The sequence below is a fragment of the Lutra lutra genome, chromosome 8 (assembly GCF_902655055.1).
Source record: "Lutra lutra chromosome 8, mLutLut1.2, whole genome shotgun sequence".
Lineage (NCBI taxonomy): Eukaryota > Metazoa > Chordata > Mammalia > Carnivora > Mustelidae > Lutra > Lutra lutra.
Window position 1 is genome coordinate 96,572,233 of NC_062285.1, and position 9,208 is coordinate 96,581,440.

Genomic DNA, 9,208 nt, shown 5'->3' on the forward strand with positions numbered 1-9,208 from the left:
TGTTATGGCTGAGTAGTCTTCTGTTGGACGTACAGCACATCTTCTTTATCCATTCATCAGCCGATGGACACTTGGGCTGCTTCCATAATTTGGCTATAGTGTCTTCAAGCAGCCCAGGAGCCTCAGAGCCCAGAACTCTGGGTAGGAACACCTGGAAAATGCACAAATTTTGAGTGTATGTTTCTTTTTTCCTCAGGAAGATGGGAAATGTGTATATTACAATCATCTGGAGTTACACTTTTTGATATAGACCCATTCCATCACCACAGACTGTGTGAATGGGGAGGGACGAGGAGCCCGGGAAGGCTTTCAGGTGAACCTCATGACTCCCCCACTACTCGCCCTTCTTGGCAGTGCATGCAGGTAGTGGGCCAAATCCCAGTTGTAACTCATGGGTTGACCGTGATGAATTAATTATCTTTTATTCACAAAGCGAGTCTTGAGTCAGAACACTAAACTCAGCAGTAGGGAATGGAAAAATAAATAAAACATGATTTCTGCCTTCAAGGACACACAACTGAGTTGGCAAGGCAGTTTGGGAAACAGGTAAGTTATAATGAGGTGAGATAAGTAATTATGTAGAGTTTGGTTTCACTCAGTATCGTATTTCCTTAAAATGCGGTAAGATCTAAATGAGGATCCAAGGTGATGAGACTACTTCATAAAGGTTGTATTTAAAAGGAATAAAGGTTTAATGAAGGAATAATCTCAGGAATCCTCCACAAATGTTTCTTTTAAGAAGGTAGGTGTAGACTTGGCAAGGCTCAGCTTACAGAATGTAGAAACTTCCTTATTGCTAGGAACTGTGAAAGGAGGTGGGAACATCTTCCAGGCTGAAACCATCCATTCTAGGCCCATATTTTCCACCACAACCAAACCACTAATCCTTTACCAAATTTCATTTTTGGACATTGAAATACCACATATGGGGTTTTGAAACTCAGTGTTGGGAGTTGAAGCTCAAGCTGCTGTCACCCAAAAGAGGAACTGGGGCCCAGCCGCTCCTCACCCTAGGCCAGGTCCTGCTCCACCTGAGTCCCCCTGGTTCAGATGGGCTGGGCCAAGTGTGTCCCAGTCACTCCAGTGTGACCTCTGCCTCACAACAAGCCTCTGGCTGGAGTGGTAGACCCCAGGTCACCTAGTGCCAGCGTCCTGCACGCTCCCATCCAGCTGGAGAGCTCACCAGAGCCAACCCTATAAGCAGGGTAACAGCTGGAGGGTCCTAATTAGGCCAAGACCCAGATCCCCGCTCTCCTACCCTTGACATTGCATGGACACCTATGAATATCAGCAGTGGAGAGCCCCCAAGCTGACTGGTGAACCGCTGGGTGAAGAATTTGAGACCAAAGACCCCCCACATGGATCTCCCCCCAGAGCCTGCTCTGCCTCTGCAGGCTACTTCACCTTCTAGGTTGGACTTGCCTCGGGCACCTAGTTTTCCTTTGAGGACCAGATGCCACCTGGGGGCCAGACTGAGCTCCCCTCCAAACAGGTATTCTCCAAGGAGAAAGCAGGACAGCCCTCAGAAACCCCTTGGCCAGCCAGGGCTTGGATGAGCCCTTAAGAGACCCTGAGACTCCCTGATCATCATGTTCTGAGCCTAATAGATGGACAGTGGATGGCAAGGGACTAGGGAGCTGTCCCCTTACCACCCCACAAGATGGTAACTCCCCTGGGACTATGACACCACCACAGGGGAAGCAGTCTTCTTCCTTGAGTGAAAATGCTAGGGAACAAAAGGAAGGGGCCATTCTGGGAACCAGATGACTTTTGAAAACTGGGGGCCAAGTACGGGAGCAGGAGCAGGACCAGGACTAGGAAAATCAGCACTTTCCAAACTTGGTGGAGAACTAGAGTGCACACAGCCCCAGCACTGGGTTCACAGGGGCCTCGTGATATTGTGTCCTCTCAACCCCTTCTTTCCCTGGGTGACTAGAAAGCCTCGTTTTCTTCTAACCCCCAACCTCCCCCAAACTACCAGCTCCAGGACTGAGTGTTTTCTTGGGCTTTCTTCGTGTCTCGTGTGTTTCTGGCATATTAAAGAAGGTGATTTTAAATGAAGAAAAGAAAAAGAAAAACACAACATATAAACAGAAAAAAACTTGAATTTTATAGGAAAGTTGGCCCTACAAATTGTAGCATTGATGAGGACCTTAGAAATCTTCTTTTTATGGGTCTACTCCTTTTACTGATAACACATCTGAAGCCCAGAGCTGAAGTGACTTGCTCAAGGTCACATAACTAGTTAGTAGCAGAGGCAGAAAGTGGGCAGTCTCCTGACTTGTGTAGTGCTACATTGCTGATGGCATCTCTGAGTTAGCTGGAGATTTTTTTTTTTTTTTAATTTGACAGAGAGAGAGAGCAATCACAAGAAGGCAGAGAGGCAGGCAGAGGGGCGGGGGAGAAGGAGGCTATCTGCAGAGCAGACAGCCCGATGTGAGGCTCGATCCCAGGACCCTGAGATCATGACCTGAGCCGAAGGTAGAGGCTTAACCCACTGAGCACCCAGGTGCCCCTGGAGGTGTTTTGTTTTTTTTGTTTTGTGTGTGTGTGTGTTTTTTGGAGATGTTTTTATAGAAAGAAAAAGATAACAAAAAATCCTTCTCAGCCCACCCATGTAGTAAGATCTAATCACATACAACAGACTGTTTAAAAAGAAAACGTGACAGGCTCAGAGGTGTGCTAGAAAGTACTCGGCACCATGTCCTGTTCACTCCCATTCCCTCCCGTCACATACGTTCCACAATCTTGGGCAGCAAGTATGCCCCTCCAGCCTGGCTATTCTTCCTTGGGATGGATGTGCTATTTATTAGTTACCTTTTTAGGGCAGCCTGGACCGACAGAGTCCCTATTCTTGGTTGCTTTTTCTATGTGGGAAGCTGTAAAGGGTCCAGTCAGAACTTGTAGACGTCACTGCAGAATACCCCCCTTCAAAGGGGAGAGTCTTTGTTCAGGGCTTTGTGCACCAATGCGTGCATGTGCACACACACACACATACTCTGTGCTATCCATATGAGCTGGACCAGTTTCTCACTAACCCCCTCCTCTAATTGGTCCTGGCTTGGGAGTCTGTGTGGTTGTGTCTTGTTCACCAAGGCCAAATTAGCCCTCATTCATCCTACATTCCAAAGGAAACCTCAAATATCTCTTTTATATCCCTTCTACTCAGGGTGACATAATCATAAACAATCCTCTGTAAAATATTCCACAGGCCTACATCTGCTTTCCTTTCCTCATCTCCCAAAAGGAGGTGATCATAAACAGAACTTCCAGGAATTTCTCCGGCAGCTGTCTGAATATACCACTACTTCTCCAGTTCAGTCCCGAGGGTGTTTTCTACTGTCTGTTTATATTTGTGTTACCTAAGAAATAAATCCTCTTAATTTAAAAACAAATGAACAGTGAGTGCTGGCGAAGTTCTAGGCAGGACATAAATCTCACCAAATTGATCTTGTTTACTGAGAACTCACAAAAATGGCTTCAACCTCAACCATTCTGCTTATACTCTAGAACTATTTGGTAACAGCCAGTAACGTTAAAGGATTTGTATTCTTTTTTCCCAAGTGCCCTTATCAAAAACCCGAAAGAATCCTCCGCCTTTGCTTAACAAAGGGGAGTCTTTCCAAGGAAAGTGTCTTTAAAAAGAAAGAAAGAAAGAATCCAGACAAAGGAAATCTTTTCTAATTATGAAAGGGATCCGTGACTCTGGAGATGGACCGTGCACGTGCCTCAAGCCAACAGGAGGTGCTGCCCAGCGGGAGGCAATAATGTGAACTGGTGAGAGCTCAGGGCGCCTGGTTCATCACATCTTGACTACAGTGTTGCCTGGAGGGCAAGCTCATCAAGGTGTGGTAAAAGCACTGATTCTGGAATCACACGGAGCTGGATCCCAATCCAGGTTCACCAGTCAGAGTCTCTGTGAGGAAGTTACTGTCTTCCTGAAGATCAGATGGGATTACCTATATTACATTCTTCCTGGGGTCACAGTTAGGATTAACTGAGATGACTCGGGTAGCAGCACTGAAGACTGGTGAAGCAGGTCAGAGAGTGATCCTTGGAGACAAACAGAAGTTATCCGTAGGTAATGGAGAGCAGAGCCAGAATGCCCTGGGTGTGTAAAATGGCCGAGCATACCTCACTCATCCACTAGGGCCAAAAAGTTCCTGGCTAAGTTTAAGAGTTGCTCAATCAATTATAGACTTAAAGGATCATTGAGCATTCTTTGTTTCTCTTGGCAAAATCATGATTTGCAAAATCCTATTTGGCAAGAGGAATGTTCCAAAGTTTGTTTGTTCGTTCGTTCATTCTTTCTTTTTTTTAGAAAATTATTTTAATTGCAAAAGTTGCATTACATGGACAACCTCTAGAGTTCCTTTCAGGTCACAGCATTCTGTGTCTGAGCATGGAGTATGTGGTAGAAGGAATGTGTTTGGGCATTGGTGCCAGATGGCCCTAGAGTAAGCCTGAGAGCCACCTCTTGTCACCTGTAACTTGGTCAAGGTTTATCATCTCTGAAGCCCCATTTTTTCATCTGTATACATGGGTATAATGATACCCACCTTACAGTATGATTGTAAGAATGAAGTGAGAATATTATATACACAAGTGCCTGACATGGGTAGGTAATGAATAAATGAGGGCACCTCTACCCTTCCTCTCCAAAGTTACCCAGTTGGGCGGGCCAAGTCTCTATGAACATCCCAAAGAGCTCTTCCTTAGGGATTGATAGCTATGGATGAGGCTTTGCCACGAGCATATTTTCTATGTGACCTATTACTTAAGCAGCCCCTTGAAATTCTGTCAGGAGAAGAAGGATGAGAGAAGTCAATGATAGAAACCTAGGGGCTGGGATTTTGGCCCCACTTAGCTGGCTGCTTTCAGGACAGCCCCCTACCCTATATCTATCCAGCCACCTACCCATTCAACAAATACTGATGGTGCATCAATTCTGTGTTAGCATTGCACCTGTGTCTGGCAGGCAACAGTGAAGAATCAGTGACCCCTGCCCTTAAGAGTTCACGGCCCCCTGGGAGAGACCGAGAAAGAGAAGTACACAGACGGTTAACATACAGTCCCGTGTCATCAGAGCCAAGAGAGAGGAAGTACGAAACGCCATGGGCATTGCAAGAATGAGACTGTGTGCTTCCTGGGAGGCTGACTTGACATTACTTTAAATGTATTAAGTGAGGGGGAGGGAAAAGTCTATTTTTAGACTGTTTTTTTAAAAGAAGAATATAATAATGGGGTGCCTGGGTAGCTCAGTGGGTTGAGCAGCTGACTTGATTTTGGCTCAGGTCAAGATCTCGGGGTCCTGGGATGGAACCCTGCTCAATGGGGAGCCTGCTTCAGATTCTCTCACTCTCTCCCTCTGCCCTTTCTTCCTCTCTCTCTCTCTCTCGCAAATAAGTAAAATCTTTTTAAAAAAATATAAATAAATAAATAATAAATAAATTAAATAAATAAATAATTTTATTTTAAAAACGAATAAATAAATAATTTTTAAATTTAAAAAGGTATAATAAACACTGGTACATCTGTTACACCACTCAAGAAATAAAACACTACTGTGGGATGGAGGAAATGGGTAAAGGTGGTCAAAAGGTACAAACTTCCAGTTATAAGATAAATAAATAAGATAAATAAGAGAGGAAGTACAGCAGGATGACAGCAGTTAACAATACCATCTTATATATTTGAAAATCGCTAAGAGGGTAGATCTTTAAAGTTCTCATCACAAGAAAAAATTATAACTACAGAAGGTGATGCATGTGAACTAAACTGACTGTGGTGATCATTATATAATTCATTACCTACATCAAATCATTACGTTGTATACCTTAAATTAACACAATATTGTATTTCAATTATATCTCAATAAAACCAGGGAAAATATCAGAAAACAACCCACTAGAATACTGTTGAAACCTATGTATCCCTTCCTCCCCCATTCACATTTTTATACTTTTACTACAGAATTATGGATGTCATATGATATATAGAATTCTTTAGTGAAACAAATATTAATAAAAGCTATGTTTAGGGACATTTATTTGACTTATACTAGCTGAAAGTCAAAGCAGATCAAACTTCTGAGAGATTTTGCAAAGCTTTTTATTTTTCACTTTTTTTTATAATTATTTCCCAAGTTTGCCTTTGGGTTTCTGAATAGTACATTTGGGATGGGGGGCAGGATTTATAATTTTTAAAAACTTAGAAAACAGGATATAGGCTAAATCACCCATTCACTGTAAATATCACTATACATTATATTACTCACTTTCAGAATTTCTCGATTTCAGAATTACTCAATTTCAGAATTTCTGCTGTCTTGACGGCTACTATAAAAATGTTCAGCAGAAATAGGTCTGTGCTAAAGAGGACAATTATTTATTTATTTTTTAAATGTTCCATTCAAAGGGCACCTGGGTGGCTCAGTAAAGTGTCTGCCTTCAGCTCAGGTCATGATCCCAGGGTCCGGGGATTGAGCCCCACATCAGGCTCCCTGCTCAACGGAGAGCCTGCTTCTCCCTCTTGTCTGTCCCTCTCCACCTGTATATGTTCTCTCCCTCTCGTTCATTTGTTCTCTCCCTCCTTCTCTCAAAATAAATAAAATCTCATTTTAAAAAATAAATAATAAAAAATAAAATTTTTTTAAAAATTTAAAAATTAAAGTTTTCTATTCAAAAGCAATACTACAGCAGACACGCAACCAATTCCATCTCCCCAGGTATGTAACAGTTGAGTTTCCAGTACTGTTTTAGCACACGCTTAGGTGGGCACCCTGGGAAGCTCTAGTTACGAGAGCACATAAGGGGGTTACCTTACCTGGACGTAAAGTTTAGGGACAGTTTTCTACCTTGCTGGATGGAAATGGAAAGGATTGGTAGAAATGACCAGACCAACAGTTGGCAGTTGGAATGAGTGGGTATAGACACTCTTTCAGGCACAACGAGAGAAGAATCAGAAGGGGGAAAGAGCATAGTATATTGGATTTGACATTCAGGATTGCTGAGGCATAGAATTGGAGGGGAATCGATAAGGTCTACACAAAAGGAGTCACACAACGCAGGAGAACCTCTGGCCGAATTTCCTACACTGCAGAATATGTTTATGGAAATTTAAAAGAGCATGCAAAAGTGCCCAATGGATAGAATCGACAAATTAATATAGAAATCGAATGCATTAAAACTCTCAGCTTAATTATCCCCTAATATTCCTATACAATGCCTCAAATGCACCATAATCTTCATTTATCTTCTTCCCCACTTATCTTATCCATCACTTATTTAATAATGGGCCAAAACTATTAAACTAAAGAATTAAGTGTATTACATTACATCTCCTCATGATTCTTGGAAAAATGGCACTTTTGTGTCCCGTTGGACAGGAAAAGGTATGTGACCTCAACTGTGACACTAAATGCAGCCCTGGAGAATTACGCTGTGGGAGGAGGTTGCCACTAAACAGGGATTCGAGGGTCGATGCATGGCTCAGTGGGTTAAGTGTCTGCCTTTACCTCAGGTCATGATCCCAGGGTCCTGAGATCCAGTCCCCCTATCCCCACCCCGCTTGTACGCTTGTGTGTGTTCTCGCTCTCAAATAAAGATATAAAATCTGTTAAAAAAAATAGTAAGCAGGGATTCTAGGTTAGATTGGCTAGAAGGGCAAAAATATTTAAGCAGGGGTTTGGGGTCCTCCACTTGGAACACTGGCCCTAAGGCATACCTGGATAGGGTGGGGTTGGGGGGCGTGGAGAGGGAGCTGGAAAGAAGCAAGGAGGGTCACAGAGGAGGTTAGAGCCAGGCCCCCTTCCTGGGACAGAAGATCGAAGACCAGACACGGGCAAAAAGATTCAGTCCAGTTTTAGACCTGCCACTCAATTTCTGAACAGAAACTGGATCCCCAAGCATGGGGCACGCAGACAGGCAGCAGCAGGAAGCTAGGCACCTGTTAAAAAATCACGACAGGGGGCGGCTCAGTGGGTTAAGCCGCTGCCTTCGGCTCAGGTCATGATCTCAGGGTCCTGGGATCGAGTCCCGCATCTGGCTCTCTGCTCAGCAGGGAGCCTGCTTCCTCCTCTCTCTCTCTCTCTGCCTGCCTCTCTGTCTACTTGTGATCTCTGTCTGTCAAATAAATAAATAAAATCTTTAAAAAAAAAAAAAATCACGACAGGGATTAGCCAGGTAACTCAACTATCCAAAAGGAAGCAAAGGAAATAAGAACTGGAAATAACTCCCAGAGAGAAGCAGATCTCTGGCAGTCCCTGGAAGTAGCTGGGGGACAGAAGAAGCAGAGCAGAAGCACATGGATTATTCAAGAGACCCGGGAGAAAAGGGTTCAGCTGGGGAGAGGCTTTAATAGTATCACAAGCTCGCTGGCCGTGCCCCACTTCCCGGACCTTTGCAACAGCAGAAGCCACGTGGTCTATACACAGGGGAGAAGGTAACCTGTCCCCCAAAGCGCTTGAAATTAAACTTCCCCTCTGAGATATAAACACATTACATTAACTCTTCAGAGATATGCAGCTCATGGTTTTGAGGCCAGCAGGACTTGACCTGGGTGGGAGTTTTAAGAGGTTGAAACACATGTTAATACAAGGCAAAGAGCAGGGGCACTTCTTGCCTCTCCTGTGTATGTTACACCAACTATACTTTCACGGATCACAAAGACATTCAAACACTCATCTCCCATGGAACGTGCCCTTTCCGAGCTCAGCGGGCCAGTAGACACCTGGAGCTACCACAAGGTGGCACTGCCTGCCACCCAATAATTTAGTTCCGCCGTGTCCACTCGGTTCCTCTGAACATGACTGAAATCACGGACATACTGGGTTGCCTTTATCTTATTACCCTATAAAATGAGTCAAAATTGGGGGGCGCCTGGGTGGTTCAGTGGGTTAAAAAAAAACCTCTGCCTTCAGCTCAGGTCATGATCCCAAGATCCTGGGATCGAGCCTCACATTGGGCTCTCTGCTCAAAAGGGAGCCTGCTTCCCTTGCTCTCTCTGCCTGCCTCTCTGCCTACTTGTGATTTATCTGTCAAATAAATAAATAAAATCTTTAAAAAAAAATGAGTCAGAATTGGAACTTGCCATAAAGGAGAGAATATGTTGGCAAGAAGGCTCAAATATCTAGTCGCTTTTTTTTTAAAAAAAGATTTTATTTATTTATTTGACAGACAACGCAAGTAGGCAGAGAGGCAGGCAGAGA

The 9,208-nt window shown here is 43.9% G+C and overlaps 1 pseudogene; it reads left to right on the forward strand.

Moving 5' to 3' along the window:
- Positions 1–1,050: 1,050 nt before the first annotated feature.
- On the forward strand, positions 1,051–1,854 carry LOC125107168 (cell division cycle-associated protein 3-like; annotated as a pseudogene).
- The last annotated feature ends 7,354 nt before the right edge of the window (positions 1,855–9,208 follow it).